At 38.5% G+C, this 20,897-nt stretch overlaps 1 pseudogene; it reads left to right on the forward strand.

Annotated features, from left to right (window-relative positions):
• The first annotated feature begins 353 nt into the window (after positions 1-353).
• The window catches only part of LOC122488190, an 85,874-nt pseudogene continuing 65,330 nt past the window's right edge, over positions 354-20,897 (forward strand).

Raw genomic sequence — 20,897 nt, forward strand, 5'->3', positions numbered from 1 at the left:
ACTAGGGGAGCGGTGGGTTGCTTCTTTGGCTCCCTGGGTGAGTCTCTGGATAAAGTGGCTAAAACCTTTGCCTGGCTCTGCTTGCTATGGATGAATTGCACCCAAGTCAGTGGATTTTGGGCAATTTCAAGCCAGGAGTCGATGTATGAAAATTGATCAGGGTGACCTGGGTCTCTGGAGACAACATGCCAGATGCAGCAGACCATTGGGACATCCACGGTTCCCTCAGCTCTCCTACACCAAAAGTGGGTCATTCTGACTCACATAGGGTCTTTAATGTGCTGGGGGTTATCTTAATTCCATAGTCTCCCCCAAAACCCTTCTTTGCTCTGTCTTGACCCCATAATGTTCCCATGAGGCAGAGTTGCAAAGACAGACAGAAGGATAGGGATGCCCCCTCTCATGAGGAGACCAGTCAGATGCCCATCTGGCCGTGTCCCAAAGGAATATTGGTGATGCTTAGCCGTAGCAGTCTCAGCTTTGTGACTTACGATTGGAAACTATTCCAGTGCCACCATAGACTGTGTGCCATTCACCTTGGAATCACAGACGGGCCCACTCAGACTCTGTAGGCTTTTGGGGACCTTAAGGGTGCCTGCCTGTGGAGCCACAGAACCAAACTTGGCAGGCAAGCTAGAACGAGTGGCACATTCACACTCACATACACACCAGAGGTTATTACATTCCCTCCCACAGAATTCCTATCTCTGAGACCTCTGAGGTCTCCAGGGAGTGATCAGGTCCGTCTTCCACTCTTGCTAGTAGGCCTGACTAGATTGTGCCCTAGCCTTACTGGTTCTGATGTCAGGTCCAGGTCCTCACCTGCCAAGTCTTCTCGAGTCCAGCAGGAACAGTGGAGCAGGGCTGGCCCAAGGTAACCGAGAGGGAGACTGCTGAAATTCAGTCAGGGCACACCTTCTCCCTTGCGATTCCTTGTTCTGTCACTGCCTTGCAATTCTCCCAAGCTGGTGGCAACAATGGGCCAGCGTAGTTGGGTTTCCCAGTCAGGGAACCAAATATGTTACGGAACTAGGCTGGAATGCTGGTGGAAAAATCAAGTGCTCAGAGATCTTGGTGAGTCTGAGATTTATTTAACACTGGGGGGCTCAGAGGAGACCGTTTCTCCAAAGATCTGAGCCCCGAATGAAGGGTGGGAGGGTAATTTATAGTTGTCAGCTCCATATCTGTGGCGGGTTTTCACGTTTGTGAAACAGGGCAAGAAGAACCCGGAGGAGGGGTCTCCAAGCTACAGACCAGAGCTTGTTTTAGTCCCATCAGCCATCTTTGGCACAGTACTTTATTCATTTCTCCAACAATACTGGAATTAAAATTTAAAAGCTTAAAAAAAATAATGCTCAACTTAAAAGAAATCCATAGTTCTTTTAACCCCTTCAGTGATACATTATGTAGTAGAACTATGTTATGTTCATGGAGAGTTTGATATCGGGTGTGTGTGTGGCATATGCATGTGTACATGCATGCACATGTGTGCATATGTTTGTGTGTATGGTATGTGTATGCATGTATGTGTGTGTATGTGTAAGACAGAGAGATTTTGAAAAAATTAAGAGAGAATGGACTCAGAATTCAGAGAGTTTCATCTCAAATCATACCTCTGCTATTTTCTACTCTGCTTCCTCAAGCAAAATTAGTTCACTTCACTTAGACACTTCTCTTACATATAAGATTGTGATAATAACATGACCTATAGGGGTTGTGTTGAGGAATTAGTGATAAGTGCTTTTATTTGACTAAGTACAGTGGGTGGTGCAGAATCAGTGTCATTCACTGTGTGACCTTTGATAAGCCCCCTAACTACTTGGGGTCTCCGTTTCTACATCTGAAAAGAAGGTCATTGTATGAAATTATGGTTTGATCCCTTTCAGATGTAAAATGTCATGATTCTTTTCATTGCTAACTGGACCTTCAGGGAAACAATCCCGTGACCTACTTTCTCATTAATGTCATTTGGTGAACAACAGGACTAAATATTCTACTAGGCTGGAAAAATCAAAACATCATTATTTTACAGGTAGGTTTTCATTCTCCTTCTGAAAGTCTGGCAGATATTGGAATACTTGGAATATAGAGAAGGCAATTTCTGTTACATTTCCTGTGTGGTAGTAGGAGAGCTTATTTTACTCTCAGATAATTGTGCAGGTATAGCTTCCCAAATCCCCAAACCAGACATGGTCCAAGAATTGGACTTCTGGATTAAATTCAGTATGCTCAGTTAAATTTGAATTTCAGATAAACAACACATCATTTTTTAGTACAAATACTTTCCACATAGTGCATGGGATATAAGTTAAATTTATAATTTGCTTATCTGAAATGAAAATATAACTAGGAATTCTTATTTTTATTTGCTAAATCTGACAGTCTTATAACAAGAAAATTCACATGACTATTTTATTAAACTTCTGCCAGAAGTAAAAAATTTACAACTACCCTCAAATCTGTCCCCTTCTCAGTCTCCCTACTATGCCTCCTGGTTGAGACTTTTTGGATTGAATGTTTGTACTCCACTCCCATTCATATGTTGAAGCAATACCTGCCCCCACAGTTGTGATGGTATTTAGAGATGGGGCCTTTTAGAGATAATTAGGGTTAGATTAGGTCATGAAGTTGGGCTCTTCAGATGAAATTAGTACTTTAGAAAAAGAGTCCAAAGAGCTAGCTCTCTCTCTTTCCTGTTTGTGAAGCTCCAAGAAAGGAGGTTATCTGCAAAACAGAAGGAGGGTACTCACCAAGAACTTAATCAACTGGCATACTGATCTTGGACTTCCAGCTTTCAGAACCATGAAAAATAAATGTCTGTTGTTGAAGCCACACAGTTATGGTATTTTGTTATAGCAGCCTGAGCAGACTAAAGATCACAGTATCATCTCTGAGGCTAAAATAGCCAGTGGCTTCCTAATCTCTTTGCTTTCATTTTGTCTTCTGTTTGCTTTGATGGAAGTTTCTAATAAAAAAAATGCTAAGAGGATGAATTTTTTCACACCTCAGTAAAGTCATAGTTTTTGCGGTTTTGTATCCTCCAGTTCTTCATTGTCCTCCAAATTCATTAACATAGCATAAAGGTAGTAAATGGTTATAGGAGACAATCACATTTTGCAGTTTTATAAGATAGTCTCTGAAATGACAAGGTTTTTTTCCAGGGTCTGCCACTTCCTACCTCTGGGGACTCTTTAATTTTTCTGAGCCTCAGTTTCCTTATTTGTAAAATAAAAACAACTGATACTGTCTGACATATATTCCTGTTACAGTGGTTGAATACATGAAATACATTGGTAGGTTGGAAATACTGAACACAGGGCTTGATAGAGAGTGAAGTGTTAGAAAATATTAGCTGTGATGTCATTTTCTTGATGCCCCTGCCTTTTTGTCCCACCACATGACTGTACTCTCCAAGTTTATCTGTCATCTTATCTCCACTCCTGGAACAATTATACTTCTGCTATTCCTCTCATCCTTTTCACATGTTCTTCTTTCTGTCTGACATGCTCCTTCTTGTAGAATTCACTTTTCTAGGCTAGTAAAATATCATTTATTTGGGAGATCTTTCCTTGACCTTAATGAATATTAGTCTCTGTCTAGAAGTACACTACTCAAAATGTCTTATTGATCTCTAAAATCATACATGAGAGGAATAATTTGTTAAGTCTTTCCTCTAAAATGCTCATTCTGGCAAATCATCAGCAAGGTATAGCATCCTCATTTGAGTTCCTTAGGAACAGAGCTAGAGGCAGCCAGAGGCTGAGATTTGGGTGCATTATTACTATTGAGGAAGTGCTTTCCAGGAAGTGAGGAGTGAAGGAAGCAGGACAGGGAAGAAGTAAATCCAAAAAATTATGTGGACTCAAAGTGTGGGTTTAGTGTGATACTGTGGGAGTGAGGTGGTATACTAGGACGTAATTTGTACCAGAGTTGTCCCTCCATCTGGTAAGAGGCTAGCTTGTTGTGTGCGACCATCACAGGCCGCCTCAATAGGTGAGGATCAGGAAATGGGACTTGTATAATCTCTCAAGGAGTGTCTCCCTTTCTTGGCCAAGGGTGATTTTCCAAAGAAGGTCACAGAATTACCTGCAGGTCATCTGGAGGATGAGTACACTGGTCTGAAAAGAGGATGTGGGCAAGGCACCAGACATCTACTAGAGTCTTTTAACTGGAGAGAACTTAAGACCCTCCAATTTAATACCTTTATTTTACTACCAAAGAAATGAAAAACTAGAAAATGATTTGTCCAGGTCCATTGTATATTAAATCTGAGCTGGGACTAGAATTTGGGTCCTCTGTTTTCTAAATCAGAGTTCTTTCCACTACAAAAAAAAGAACATTTATGTCTACAGTATTTTCTATTAATGAACGGGACTTCATATCCACTTACTTATTGCCATACTTTTACCCAGACTCTAGGTCCCCAAGGCATGCTAGCTGACCTATTTGAAAGGTACAACCTTTGATCAAGGCAAGGAAACTAACCTGCCTGCCTTGAATGAGTCAAGTTCACAATGCTCATGAAGGATAGTTTCAACTTGTTGTTATTCCAAGGTTAATACCAACCAGGTTAATGAGGTCAAAATTGCATTTGTTGGGTCAGAGAATGAAGTGGTGTTTAGATGAAAAGAAAATTGTTAAAACTGACAAAGAGAGCTAGTGATAATGAGATGCTTAATGGTGTGATGGAGGAGAGAGACAGCTGTAACACTCTCCTAATGGAAATTCAACTGATTTTTGCTGAACTTTCTCTTAATTCCTTTGCTCTTGCATAATGTATGATTTATCACAACTAAAACTGAGCAAGTGGATAAGTCAGGATTTTGAGATATGCCTTCAGACAGTCTTTAATCAGTTTCAAGGTTTTGTGATGTATAAGCTCCCTTTCCTCTTGAAAATAAACTTAGGTAGTACTTATAAGCAAGTACTGAGGAAATGTATTTGTGGAAAATATAGTGGAAAATGACCAATCCTGATTGTGATTATTAGATTCGTTGAAAAAAATTACTTTTCTAAATTATTGCATTGGTGGGCAGAAATATCCAAAACCAAACAATATAATATTTATTGGGAATTAATTTGTCTTACAGTGTCTCCTTTCTTCATAAAATGGCACAACCTGTCACTTATTTCCATTCATTACCACCTCAGTCTTATAAATTTATTCTTCTGTGTGCTTTCTAGGAAGGCAGCATCTTAATGCATTTAAGTACTCCAGAATTAAAGGTAGGCTATATACATGGCTCTGCCACATTGCTGCTTAATAGCTCTTTGACCTTATAGCAGGTACTTACCTTCTCTGACCCTCAATTTCCATTTTTACAATGAACATATATATAATCTGCACCTTGGTATTGTAGTGAGGACTAAATGGGTTGTTCACATACAGTTCTTTGTACATAGTAAATTTGCATTATCATGCAAGAACATAATTATTAGTATTGGTTTAAATGTGAAATATAAAATAATACTAGTATTAGGAAAAATGGGTAAATTCTACTATAATCTTGGAGGGGGAAAATTGTCTAACTGTGACCCAAAATCAAAAATAAGAAAAAGGAGGGGCACCTGGGTCGCTTAGTTGGTTAGGCATCTGACTCTTCATCTCAGCCCAGGTCTTGGTCTCAGGTTGTGAGTTCAAGTTCTGTGTAGGATTCTGTGCTGAGCATGTAGCCCACTTAAACAAAACAACACCGACAAAAACAACAACAAAACAAAAACAACAAGAAGAGACAAGTTGAACTTAAAACAAACAAACTGGGGTGTCTGGGTGGCTCAGTCAGTTAAGCATCTGACTGGGTCTGATGATCTGGCTCAGTCAGATGAAAGCATCTGATAATTTCAGCTGTGGTCATGGTCTCACACTTCATGAGTTCGAGCCCCTTGTAAGGCTCTTTGCTGACAGTGCAGAGCCTGCTTGGGATTCTTTCTCTTTCCCTCTCTCTCTTTCTCTCTCTGCCCCTCTCTTCCTTATACTCTCTTTCTCTCTCTCTCTAAAAATAAATAAATAAGCTCAAAAACAAACAAAATAAGCCAGCCTTTGCTTTGCTTAGCAATAATCAGCATAACTAAAGTTAAAACAAACACCAATATCCCTGATGAGTATGGATGCAAAAATTCTCAATAAGATACTAGCAAATCAAATTCAACAGCATATAAAAAGAACTATTCACCATGATCAGTGGGATTAATTCCTGGGCTGCAGGGCTGGTTCAATATTCACAAATCAATCAATGTGATACATCACATTAATAAAAGAAAAGATAAGAACCTGTTATGATCCTGTCAATCGATGCAGAAAAAGCATTTGACAAAATTCAGCATCCTTAATAAAAACCCTCGAGAAAGTTGGGATAGAAGGAACATACTTAAACATCCTAAAGGCCTTTTATGAAAAGCCCACAGCTAACATCATCCTCAATGGGGAAAAACTGAGAGCTTTTTCCCTGAGATCAGGAACACGACAGGGATGTCCACTCTTACCGCTGTTGTTTAACATAGTGTTGGAAGTTCTACCATCAACAATCAGACAGCAAAAGGAAATCAAAGGCATCAAAATTGGCAAAGATGAAGTCAAGCTTTCGCTTTTTGCAGATGACATGATATTATACATGGAAAACCCGACAGACTCCACTAAAAGTCTGCTAGAACTGATACATGAATTCAGCAAAGTCGCAGGATACAAAATCAATGTACAGAAATCAGTTGCATTCTTACACACTAACAATGAAGCAACAGAAAGGCAAAGAAACTGATCCCATTCACAATTGCACCAAGAAGCATAAAATACCTAGGGATAAATCTAACCAAAGATGTACAAGATCTGTATGCTGAAAACTATAGAAAGCTTATGAACGTAATTGAAGGAGATACAAAGAAATGGAAAAACATTCCGTGCCCATGGATTGGAAGGATAAATATTGTTAAAATGTCAGTACTACCCAAACCAATCTAAACATTCAATGCAATCCCAATCAAAATTGTACCGACATTCTTCTCGAAGCTAGAACAAGCAATCCTTAAATTTGTATGGAACCACAAAAGACCCCAAATAGTCAAAGTAATTTTGAAGTAGAAGACCAAAGCAGGAGGCATCACTGTCCCAGGCTTTAGCCTCTACTACAAAGCTGTACTCATCAAGACAGCATGGTATTGGCACAAAAAGAGACACATAGACCAATGGAATAGAATAGAAACCCCAGAATTAGACCCACAAAAGTATGGCCAACTAATCCTTGACAAAGCAGCAAAGAATATCCAATGGAAAAAAGACAGTCTCTTTAACAAATGGTGCCAGGAGAGCTGGACCACAACATGCAGAAGAATGAAACTAGACCACTTTCTTATACCATTCACAAAAATAAACTCAAAATGGATAAAGGACCTGAATGTGAGACAGGAAACCATCAAAACCCGAGAGGAGAAAGCAGGAAAAAACCTCTCTGACCTCAGCCGCAGCAGTTTCTTACTCGACACATCCTCAAAGGCAAGGGAGTTAAAAGCAAAAATGAACTATTGGGACCTCATGGAGGTAAAAAGCTTCTGCACTGTAAAGGAAACAGTCAACAAAACTAAAAGGCAATCAATGGAAAGGGAAAAGATATTTGCAAATGACATATTGGAACAAGGGCTAGTATTCAAAATCTATAAAGAACTCACCAAACTCCACACCCAAAAAACAAATAATGCAGTGAAGAAATGGGCAGAAGACATGAATAGATACTTTTCCAAAGAAGACATCCACATGGCCAACAGACACATGAAAAGATGCTCAACGTCACTCGTCATCAGGGACATGCAAATCAAAACCACACTGAGATATTCCTTCACATCAGTCAGAGTGGCTAAAATGAACAAATTAGGAGACTATAGATGCTGGCGAGGATGTGGAGAAATGGGAACTCTCTTGCACTGTTGGTGGGAATGCAAATTGGTGCAACCACTCTGGAAAGCAGTGTGGAGGTTCCTCAAAAAATTAAAAATAGATCTACCCTATGACCCAGCAATAGCACTGCTAGGAATTGACCCAAGGGATACAGGAGTGCTGATGCATAGGGGCACTTGTACCCCAATGTTTATAGCTGCACTTTCAACAATAGCCAAATTATGGAAAGAGCCTAAATGTCCATCAACTGATGAATGGATAAAGAAATTGTGGTTTATATACACAATGGAATACTACGTGGCAATGAGAAAGAATGAAATATGGCCTTTTGTAGGAACGTCGATGGAACTGGAGAGTGTTATGCTAAGTGAAATAAGCCATACAGAGAAAGACAGATACCATATGTTTCACTCCTGTGTGGATTCTGAGAAACTTAAAAGAAGACCAGGGGGGAGAGGAAGGAGAAAAAAAAAAAAAAAACGTTAGAGGGAGGAAGCCAAACCATAAGAGACTCTTGGGGAGGGGAAGGAGAAAAAAAAAAAAAAAAAAAAAAACGTTAGAGGGAGAAAGCCAAACCATAAGAGACTCTTAAAAACTGAAAATAAACTGAGGGTTTTTGGGGGGTGGGAGGGAGGGTAGGGTGGGTGATGGGTATTGAGGAGGGTACCTGTTGGGATGAGCACTGGGTGTTGTATGGAAACCAATTTGACAATAAATTTCATATTAAAAAACAAACAAACAAATGAAAAACTGTCAAACTAGAAAAAAATTTGAGTTCTGCTGAGGGAATACCTCTAGGTAGGCACATGCTTCACTTCCCTCTACTTCAGGCTTCTTCCTAACATCCGCATGATTCCCTCTTTCTTGTTCTGTCTACCTAGAACAGTCCTGTACATTATATCCTTCTCTTTCTAGAAGATACTTGTATCCAACCCTGCTTTTTCTCTTTCTAAACCTCACCAGAATGCATCTCCCAGCTCCCCAAAAAAGAAAAACCTAAATGGGAGGTATGTATTTTATAAATAGCATACCCTTTGTCCTTGGCTGAATAAATTTCCAAGAATATGACCACTCTGTGTTAGAGCCTATTATCAGGGGTTGTGTGTCTTTCTTCTCATCCTGAGAATATTTACAGAGAAGTAAGAAAATGGTTAGAGGAAACGGGAGACAGATCCTAAGAATCCTCCTCCTTCCAGAAGTGGAATTTCCTGAAATGAAAGAGTAGTGAGCTCCCTGGGTGGATTCTAGCAACTATCTCCTTAATCTCAGTTGCTCATGGGTTGTCTTTCTGACTCACAGGATAATAAAATTGGGCGCTCAGCTTAAATGCTGATCAGATAGCATTTGTATCTATCCCATTTTAACTTTTTTTTTTAAGTTGACCTCCCCATTTAACACTTGCATTTACATTCATATTCCAGCATGACTATCCTGTGAAGTAATCATGTGCTGGTTATTTCCAATAACTAGTACCTACCCTTCACCCAGTCATGTGGGATTTTGTTTGCCCAAACACCAAAGATGGACAATGGTTTTAAATCAGTTAGGTACATTCTCCATGTCACATGGCAAGAAAGTAGAAAGATTGGAATTTAAATAAAAATTTCTTGACTCCCTAAAGGAAGCTCTTTCTACAAAGTTGAATCTTAAATATAATGTTACTCTTTTGTGTCAAGGAATTTGTTGATTCTAGGTTTGTGTTTGAGTGGGAAAAAGATGGAAATACTCTCACCAGACTGAACCTACCTTCAGATTCCTTTTATCTTGCTGCCACCCTCTCCTTTTCTCTGGCTTGATTCAAAGACAGGGCCATTGATATCTCTGGAGTTGCTTCTAAATGGATATAAAATTACACTGTAAGTGAGATCTTGAGTTCAATTATCTTAGTCTTTTCCATTTCAGTCTGTGCTTTGGATGCCTATCAAAAACTTCCCAACCTGGCTGTATGTAATTACGTTTTATATTCAAGTATTGAACTTTCTATCAATTCAATTGATTTTGTGGAACCAAATCCATAGATCATTCCCAATGAGAGAAAAGTGGTCTGACTGGTATCAGGGTCACTTCCTTTGCTGTTATCCTTAGTGTTAGGAAATAATTTAAAGAGAAATGTAAATGAAGCTCAGAGGAAAACATGGAATGTTTCAGCAGAACATTTCTACTTAAAGCATTAATTGTAATGAAGCTTTGACTCAATTCTACTATACCTTAGATGTGGGAGTTTGCTAATAGGATATATTCAGTAGAGGAATTCACAGAACTCACAGGTGGTTAACATAGTATATGGTTCTTAACCTCCTTGGTGACTCATGGGCCCATGGACCACAAATTAAGAACCAGTTCTAGGAGATCAGTCATGGAGAGATCATAAATGTCCTGTGAAGTTTGTTTATTACATCCTTGAAATTATTTGAAAATTGCATACATGTGTATAGTCAGTATTTGGGGGGATAAGGTCCAAGGATTTTATCAGTTTCTTGACCTTGAAGCAAGTATCACAGATCAAATAGTTTCCTTAAACTCACAGTTTTATGAAAAATAGTATTTTAGATTTTGCAGTTTACAGTTTATTATTTACAAAATAAATAAAGAGATATATTTATTTACCTCAGTGTTCAAAGAACCCTTTTCAGACACCATATGCGTATTGTTTTGGAGTGGGACAAATTATGAGTAGTAGAGGAAAGCCATGCAACACATGGCTACTTAGAGGTTTTCTTGAGACTGAAATGTTTGTTACTATGCTTAGGCTTCCCAAAATAGAAAACCAGACTCAAAGTAGTTTTAAAAATGTAGAGAATTCGTTCATACAACTGAAAAGTACAGGGATAAGGTTTCACTGAGGTATAATGTTATCCAAAAGTTTATTTTGTGATTAGGGCTTTAGCTCAGCCACAATTAGTGGATCAGCTTTGTCCTCAAGCTGGCTTCTGTATATGGACACAAATGGACATGGCAGGTCTATGTATCATGTTGTGTCAGCACAGTGAAGAGAAAGAGACCTCTTGATTGTAGCATTCCTTGGATAGTCCCAAGACTGTCTCTTTTGGGCTAGCTCATTAGTTCACATCCCAACTACAGAACTTACTCATTATGGGCAGAGGTACCAAATATGCTCATTGTTTTAGCTTAGTCATTGACTGTTCTGGAGGAGCTGAGAGTAGAGTCATCCTCCCTGGGGCCTCCTGGACATCAAAATGGAAAACTGGCGGTCTTAGAAGAGGAAGGGAAATGTATGAATGGTAGAGAAGCAGGAAGGTGATCATGACACTGAGACCATAGGCACATGGAAGAGACAAAGGCGTTGACAACAAGAACAAGGAAAAAAATCTGGTGACATAAGTGGTAACAAGGCTATTTAAAATGAAGATGCAGAGGCTGAGAGTATTAGAATAGTAGCCAAAATGCATGCAGCTGGTCAGTGGAGGATCTGGGGCTCAAACCCAGAACTTCTAACTCCAAATCTATTGTACTCTCTACCATATACTGTTACTTTTACAGAGAACCTTTGAGTAATAATTTGCGAAGCCACTTTGGCTGTACCCCTGGCAATAAGGTGTGGAGTAATGTATTGTATAGACCAATGGCAGCTGCTAATTTTAGTTTCAGTTCCAAATCCAGAGAGTTCGGGGAGTGGCATGATTTTCACTTGCAGGGCACAGTAATGCTTTGCACTTCTCAGAGGCTTTTCAGCTGAGACTGTCAAAGGTTTCTGTAGAGATGAATCATCTCCTACTCGGTAATTGAGGAGCCAGAGGCAAAGGGTGGTGAATTAGCCAAGCCACCCCTTGAGCTACCCAGATGGCCTTGGTCTCCAATGAACGGTTTATGGTTGTTTTCTACCATAAATAAGTACATGCAGTCAGGAGCCTTGAGAGTCCAAAGACCAAGGGTGACCCAGGGAACCTGTGATTAACTTTTCCCTGGCTGGAGAGAGAAAATGGAAAAATTAAGTAGGAAAGTATATCTTTGCTAACATGAAAGTGCCATGACTCAAGGCAGCAGATTGAATTCTGCTCCTGGCTCAGGAAGAACATGACCTTGGGCATATTACTGTTCCCCTCACTTTAAGATGAGGTGGCTGGGTAGACCACCAGGGAGACCCATTTTAACTTTAATAACCTCTGTTCTTCATTTTGGATCTCTTTTCCTATCTCAGCAGCTGGGGTATGGAACAAAATATCATTCAAAGCAAAGCAGACAGTGCTTAGATCAGTGCTGCTCATACCTAATGTGAAAATGGATCATTCAGAAATCTTGTAAAAATGCAGACTCTGATTGATCAGGGTACAGGGGGAGCCCAAGAGTCTGCATTCCTAAGAAACTTCTGGTTGATACCACTGTGGCCCATTCTCAGCCCATATTTTGTACACTAGGAATAAAAAGGCTTTAGAGTTTAGTATGCTTACAGCATATCCATCCAGAGAAGAAAACAGAAGATGAGAAAGGGGATAGAAGAAGTGGTGACTATCAACCCAAAATTAAAGAATGTGTAAGTCAAATAAGAGTTTGAGACCTATAGATGAAAAAACAAAACTATACTTTGATAAAAGTATTAATCCAAACCAAAAAAACTCCATCGGAAGAAGTTAAATGAATTATTAATGTCTTCAGGGTTGCTTGTAGTGATAGCTGATGAGGAGAACTGCATTTGGTTCTCTCTTCTTTAATTGGCATGACACTGAGAAATATGAAATAGGTTTTATTTTTTTTTTATTTAAAAAAAATTTTTTAATGTTTATTTTTGAGACAGAGAGAGACAGAGCATGAATGGGGGAGGGTCAGAGAGAGAGGGAGACACAGAATCCGAAGAAGGCTCCAGGCTCCGAGCTGTCAGCAAAGAGCCTGACACGGGGCTCGAACTTACAGACCGTGAGATCATGACCTGAGCCGAGGTCGGAAGCTCAACTGACTGAGCTACCCAGGTGCCCCTGAAATAGGTTTTAAAGGCTGCCTGCACTGAGCAGATGAGGGCATTCCCCATTTTAGAGGTTTTATTTTATTTCTTAAGTGGCCTGGGGTTGTACTGCCAGGTAGACATGTATGGAAACTCCTACCAGGATCTCTAATTCCTGGTCCAGGATGATTCCTATTACATGGCACTGTTCCACAAGCCGAGTCATTTCCTCTATGCCCTACATTCTTTTTTTCTTTTTGTGTTAATGGAATTATTATATCCCTGCAATGAAATGCAAATCATTTTTTTTAAGTAATGACCGTGGTGATCTTGAAGCTTTTTGTGTGGACACCCTTCATTTATCTTTCACTGTAATTTCACTAATGAGCAGAAAGGATCTGGACAAAAATTTGTGTGAAAATACCCAACATAAGATCTCGCAGTGACTCATTTCACAAGCTATCTTTTATTTCTCCTATTCTTGCTCCCTGGGTCATTGATGATCTCACAATGAGCCTAGTTGCAGGCCTTGCTTCATATGCTCCCTCTTGCATGTCTTTCAATAATAATAATTAGAGCTTCAAATAAATGCATATCCTAGAATGAATGGACTGTCCTTTATTCACCAAACCAAATGTAATTCAAGATTCTCAATTTTTTCATCACCATTTTTATTCTGCACATCCTCTTTGTTCTCTGCAGTGCTTTATCGACCCCTGTCAGGTTGAAAAGAAGCAGATAAGACAGGCAGCCAATCAGGATTTGGGAAGCATGTGCTGTGTGAATGCCACCTGGCTCTGAAGGAGCAGTAGGCTGCAAGCCTGGGCATTGCTTTCTCCCTGGTTTCAGTAGATTGCACAAGTACATTAGGTTATGTATTTACTGATAATAATATCACACTCAACGCCCTTAATTTAGAGGGACACTGGGAAGAACATCATTCTGTTGGCCATTTTCGGGTATCCTGGTTACCTATTTCAAGTAAGTTTGATTCCAGGAGAATATTTTTGGTTATTAAAACCATAACATTTATAAGTCATAGGAAGATGGTTGGTAGTTCTCAAATACAACTCAACTCCTTAAGCATACACATGTTATTAAATCCAGTCCCTAACAATAAAAGTATTACCTCATTTAGTATTCTTGGTGAAAGTATAAAGCAGTTACTAATCATTCATCATCATATAATAATAGCAATAATAATAATTATTATTGTTATTATCAGCAGCAACAACAGCATCCCTTGTCTATAGGTGAAAAATTTATAGCCTGAGGAAGAGTAAGTAACTCATCAAAAAGTCAGGCACTTATTGGTTCTAAAGCCAGTATTGAAACTCAGCTCCAGAAATTTTGCTCTTAACTCCTATAGTTGGGCTTCCCTGGCTAAAGCCTAGTATTGCTTGTTCTGTTAAACGTTCTTCCTCATTAGAGGGACTCCCTGAGAACAGACGTCCTGACTATCCTATTCCTGTAGTGATACCAGCACTTAGAATTGTGCTTACCACATAGCAAGGAATTAATGACTAACTGGAGAGACTGAGGTAAGAGGGTGAGATGAAGAGGAGGACAAGGAAGGGGAAGAAGAAGAAACCAAACAAGAAAACATGTGAAGCCTTGAAAGACTTCGCTGTTTTCTGTTCAATCTGCATCTCTCAGGAAGCCACTGAAGGAAGGGCAGAAAGAGGACATGATAATGATGTTTGAGGAAAATTAAATCAACCTGGCAATACTGTAGGTAAAACTTTCTGCAATATTGGGTTTAATGCAAAATAGTATTTTATAAAATATCCATTTAAAATCTGTCACACAGGGGCACCTGAATGGCTCAGTCAGTTGAGCGTCTGACTTGGGCTCAGGTCATGATCTCGCGGTCCGTGAGTTTGAGCCCTGCATGGGGCTCTGTGCTGACAGCTCAGAGCCTGGAGCCTGCTTCAGATTCTGTCTCCTTCTCTCTGTGCCCCTCCCTGCTTGCCTTCTCTCTCTCTCTCTCTCTCTCTCTCTCTCTCTCTCTCTCTTTCTCTAACATAAATAAACCTCAAAAAAAATTTGTCACAAAAATTGGGAAGATACCTCAAAATGCTTTATGTGGTATAAATATATTTATAAGTAGTATAAATATATTTGCAGATATATGTATATACACACACAGATAGATATATATAGATTATATACATATATATACAGATATATATATGTATATATATGCAGAGATATATATATAATATAGAAATTTTGATTAATTGATATTTTAGAAGGGCAGATGAGTCAGTTTATGTCATCAGTAGTTGCAGTTGTTCTTTTAAAATATAATTAAGGGGCACCTGGGTGGCTCAGTTGGTTAAGCATCCTATTTCAGCTCAGGTCATGAGCTCACTGGTTGTTAGCTCGAGCATCGCGTCGCGCTCTGTGCTGACAGCTCAGAGCCTGGAGCCTGCTTCGGGTTCTGTGTCTCCCTCTCTGTCCCCTCTCCCCTGCTCATGCTCTGTCTCTCTCTCTCTCAAAAATAAAATAATCATTAAAAAATTTAAAAATAAAGATGGTAACTAAATAAAGTTATTTTATGTGACATAAAAGTACTTTTATTATTTGATTATAATGGTTTATACAAATGCTTTTTTTTAAACTTATTTTCTCTCCCTCTCTTAGTAAATTTTAGTGTCAATATAAAAGATGCTGAAGAAAATATACCATTTGACAATACATGTTGTATTTCATTAAGTTATAATTGCTTCTCACCTCCCTGTTCCTCTTCCCCTTTACCTCTAAAATTCCAATAACCAGTGTTGGCATAAAGATTTGGATTTATCATCACCTAAAGCAAAGTGCAGTGAGATTGCCTACAGTGATCCAGGAGCTTGGAAAAAGGAAAGGGGGAGAAGCATGCATATTTATATATTAAACCCTTCCCTTCTTTATGCCATTAAAATGTAATCTTTTATGTTGTAAATTCACCAGAGAGGGTGATATTAACTTAGCTCCTCTCCCTGGGAATGTGATATCCAGCTGTGTTTTCATGATGAACTTCCATCACAGTAAACACTCCAGATGCCCTAAAGGTTTAGATGTAATGGGATTTGATCCATATCAATTTTTCATAATGTATTCCATGTTGAATTTTTAATCCTTCCCTCTTGAAAAACATTGGGATGTACTCCACCCTATATGGCTCCCTTCTGAGCCACTCTTTTGATAATTATAGAAAAAATTACTCATCATGTTTTCATTAACATAAATCTATCTCTGTTTTCATTACCACAACCAAGTGAAATTTGTCAGCAGTAAGAATATAGGTAAATAGAAACTTCTAAAGTCCTCCCCAAACCATATGCATTGTAATTTTGAGTTAAAGCCACATACAAAGTCAGTTTGAGATAATTCGATATAAAAAATAAAGAACTAGATTTAGCTGGAGAGCTTGAACTCAAAAGACACCTAGTCCTGCTAACTCAGAATGAATATATTATAATAGTCTGTATTTTTATTCAATTTAACCTTTCATTGTTCAACAAATATTCATTGTTCCAAGTGCTGGGAACCTAGGAGTGAACAAGAAAAAAACAAAAACAAAAACAAAAACAAAAGACAACTGTGCCTGCATAGAACTTATGTTAATATTTGATATTATCTAAGAAGGGTGTGTGTGCATATAGATGGTCAGTAATGTTTGCACTCACTCTGCACACACACACACACACACACACACACACAAATCCATTTGATATAAAAATCTCCTTTGTATCTTCAGAGGATATTTAAAGTATAATTCATAGTAGAAATATGGTTTCCAAAATTAACTCCAGAAAATATATTTTTGTCCCTCATATTTGTCAGGCAGAATAGGTTTATAAGAAAGGGAATGAAAAGGAAGTTTTGATAAAATTGTATAAGTGAACATAATTTGAGGAAAACTTATTTGGAGGCTTTATTAGTTTTTTTTATTAGTGCTACAACAAATTACCACAAATTTAGGGCTTGAAAGAAGATAAATCTAGTAACTTAACATTTCTGGAGGTCAGATGTTTTAAAATCAAGGTGTTGGCAAGGCTGTGTTCCTCCTAGGGACTGTAGGGGAAAATCTATTTCTTTGCCTTTCCAGCTTCTAGAGGCTGCCTGCTTTCCTTCACTTGTGATCTCTCCCTCATATAACACCAGACCTACTTCTGTCATTATCTTTTGTGACCCTGCCCGAGAAGCTAGGCTAATTTCTATATTTTAATATCTTTAACATAATAATGTGTACAAAGTCCCTTTTGCCATAAAATAATATACAGATTTGTGGGTGAGGATACAGACATCTTTTGGGACCCATCATTCAACCTGGTACAGAGTCTGATGCATTCTATGAAATATTCAGGTTCTGACTTGAATATTTGTTCCTACGGTGCAAGTTTCTGGGGTCATAGATGCCACCTCTGAATCCTCAGGCTCCCTGGGTGTTATATATCATCTTTTAAACCAACTTCTGTTTGCATTGCTGCAGATAACATGACAATCAGAATTTCCTTGTTTCATCATTAGCAGGAATGCCATGACATTCATCAGTTAAAATCAACAGATGCCTGCTATTCCTTTAAATTTACCATTAGGAGTTGTATCTCTATAAACACACACATGCACATGCACACATTTTATTTTCTTAAATTTTTTTTCTATATAGTCCTTTCTGGTAGTGCTCTCAAATGAAATTTCTTAGGTTGCTTAGCTATGGCTATCTTTTAGAGTTAGTTAGAATTGTCAGTAATATAGGAATTAGTTGTATTTTATTTTGTATGTCACATTAACTTGTTACACACATTCATGTGTTTTCTTCTTTTATCTGAATTATTCTTTTAGCATCACTCATCTGAGACAATGCAATGCATATAGAGTTACATAATGACAGCGTTAAGTGCTTTTTGTAAAGAACTTAAAGATTCTGAATTGTGAAGTTAATTAAATAAATGGCCCTTTCTCTTGACAGCCCTAAATTATGATGGAAATGACTGAGAAAAATGATGCTATATAGTTTTTCCTATCCAACTTACATATCATGTTTATTGACATTCAATTTTAAATACTGAGAACAGTTTTCAGACTGGAAAAAGTAGTTTTGAAAAACATATAGATTTGTTAAGGTCAGGACAAGATGGTATAGAACCATGTCTTCCAGCTCATCCCCTAAATTAAAGAAAAAATAGGTGCAACTAAATATAATTATCAACCCTGAATGCAGCACAAGGGACAACCATCAAAGACCTCTGAAATGTGGTAAGAAGGTAAACTAAAATTAGGGACCTTAGGACTAGAGAATAAACACAGCTGCAGAGTATTTTATGACCCCCATTCAACACGAAGAAGGGTACTTAGATTGAATGTTTCCTGACACCCAAACCAGGAACAGAAAGTAGCCCAGATAGCCCTATCCCCAATTCAAACTGAGCCAGAACACCATGGAAAATACAGAACTTGCAGGATTGGAAAGAGGATCAATTTGGAGGTCCACTAACAATAAGCCAGAGAAACACTCTGCTTTTCATCAGACCCGAGGTGAGACTTACTCTTCCAAAGAGAGATGCTAAAGCTGCTGTTGGCATTTGAAAGAGAAACATAAGAGATTTTACTCGGAGAGGGACCAACATGGCAGAGAAGTAGGGGTATCTATATTTCCTGCATCTCTCAAACAAAGAAGGGCTAAAGCCAAAGGACTTTGAACCCCAAGAATCTGGAAGGAAAAGAGAAAGAGTCTATCAGGGAGAAACTGGGACAACCTTAAGGGGCGTAGGGTTACTTCAAGGAACAAATCAAAGCACACCTGGTGGAGGGTCCAAAACATCACTAGGAGTAGGGAAGTAAAATAACCAAAGTCACAACAACAGAGAGCAAGTAACACTCTCCAAAAAACACCTCCTGAAGGTGAAGGCCTTAGACAGTGTATGATCCCCCCTTTAATATAGCAGTGCTAGCAGTTTCAGAGTATACAACAAGTTTTTAAAACTCATAAAGGACAGAAAACTAGCCAAAATGACAAATGTAAGAATTCTCCTCAAAAGAAATTCCAGGAAGAAGTGACAGCTAAAATATTGATCAAAACAGATATAGGCAACATAACTGAACAAGAATTTAGAATAATAGTCACAAAATAAATCACTGGGCTTGAAAAAAGCATAGAAGACAGCAGATAATCAATTGCTACAGAGATCAAGGGGCTAAAAAATAGTCATGATGAATTTAAAAATGCTATAAATGACGTGCAACATAAAATGGAGGTGGCCACAGTGCAGATTGAAGAAGCAGAAGGGAGAGTAGGTGAATTAGAAGATAAAGTAATGGAAAAAGAGGAAGCTGAGAAAAATAAAGATAAAAAAATTCCAGGATCACGAGGGGAGAATTAGCAAACTAAGTAATTCAACCAAATGGAACAATGTCTGTATCATAGAAATTCCAGAAGAAGAGAGAGAGAAACGGGCTGAAGGTGTACTTGAACAAATCATAGCTGAAAACTTCCTCAGTGTGGGGAAGGAAACAGGCATTGAAATCGAAGAGGCAGAGAGAACTCCTGCAGACATAACTTGAATTGATCTTATGCACAACATATCATAGTGAAACTGGCAAATACAAGGATAAGGAGAGAATTCTGAAAGCAACTAGGGATAAACAAGCATTAACACACAAAGGTAGACACATAAGGGTAGTACAGACCTATCTACAGAAACTTGGCAGGGCAGAAAGGAATGGCAGGAAATCTTTGATGTGATGAACAGGAAAAGTATGCAGCCAAGAATCCTTCATCCAACAAGCCTGTCATTCAGAATAGAAGGAGAGATAAAGGTTTTCCCAAACAAAGAAAAACCGAAGGAATTCATCACCACTAAACCACCCCTACAAGAGATCCTAAGGGGGAGTCTGTGAGTTAAACATTGCAAGGACCGCAAAGGACCAGAGACATCACTATAAGCATGAAACCTACAGACATCACAATGACTCTAAACCCTTATCTTTCAGTAATAACACTGAATGTAATGGACTAAACGCTCCAATCAGAGGACGTAGGGTATCAGAATGGATTAAAAAAAACAAGACCCATCTATTTGCTGTCTATAAGAGACTCATTTTAGACCTGAGGACACCTTCAGATTGAGAGTGAGGGGATGGAGAACTATCATGCTACTGGAAGTTAAAAGAAAGCTGGACAAACTTATATCAGACAAACTAGACTTTAAAAACTGTAACAAGAAATGAAGAAGGGAATTATATAATAATTACAGGGTCTATTCGTCATGAAGAGCTAACAGTTATAAATGTCTATGTACCGAATTCGGGGCACCCAAATATATAAAACAATCACAAACATAAGCAGTCTTATTGATAAGAATGTGGTGATTGCAGGGGACTTTAATACTCCACGTACAACAATGCACAGATCATCTAGACAGAGAATCTGCAAAGAAACAATGGCCCTGAACTATACACTGGACCAGATGAACTTGACAGATATATTTAGAACTCTACATCCCAAAGCAGCAGAATATACCTTCTTCTTGAGTACACACAGAACATTCTTCAAGATAGATCACATACGGGGCCACAAAACAGCCCTCAATAAATATAAAAGAATTGAGATCATACCATGCACACTTTCAGATCACAGTGCTATGAAACTTGAAATCAACCACAGAAAAAGTCTGGAAAACCTCCAAAAGCATGGAGGTTAAAGAAAATCCTGCTAAGGAATGAACAGGTCAACCAAGCAATTAGAGAAGAAATTAAAAAAAAATATGGAAGCATACAGAAATGAAAATACAACAATCCAGACCCTTTGAGATGCAGCAAAGGCAGTCTTAAGAGGAAAATACATTGCAATCCAAGCCTATCTCAAAAAACAAGAAAAATCCAAAATGCAAAATCTAACAGTACATGTAAAGGAACCAGAAGCAGAACAGCAAAGACACCCCAAACCCAGCAGAAGAAGAGACATAATAATGATCAGAGCACTAATAAACAACATAGAATCCAAAAACAAAACAAAACAGTAGAACAGATCAATGAGACCAATAATTGTTTTTTTTGAAAAAATAAACAAAATTGATAAACCTCTAGCCAGGCTTCTTGAAAAGAAAAGAGAGAGGACCCACACAG

The sequence above is a fragment of the Prionailurus bengalensis genome, chromosome A2 (genome assembly GCF_016509475.1).
Source record: "Prionailurus bengalensis isolate Pbe53 chromosome A2, Fcat_Pben_1.1_paternal_pri, whole genome shotgun sequence".
Taxonomy (NCBI): domain Eukaryota; kingdom Metazoa; phylum Chordata; class Mammalia; order Carnivora; family Felidae; genus Prionailurus; species Prionailurus bengalensis.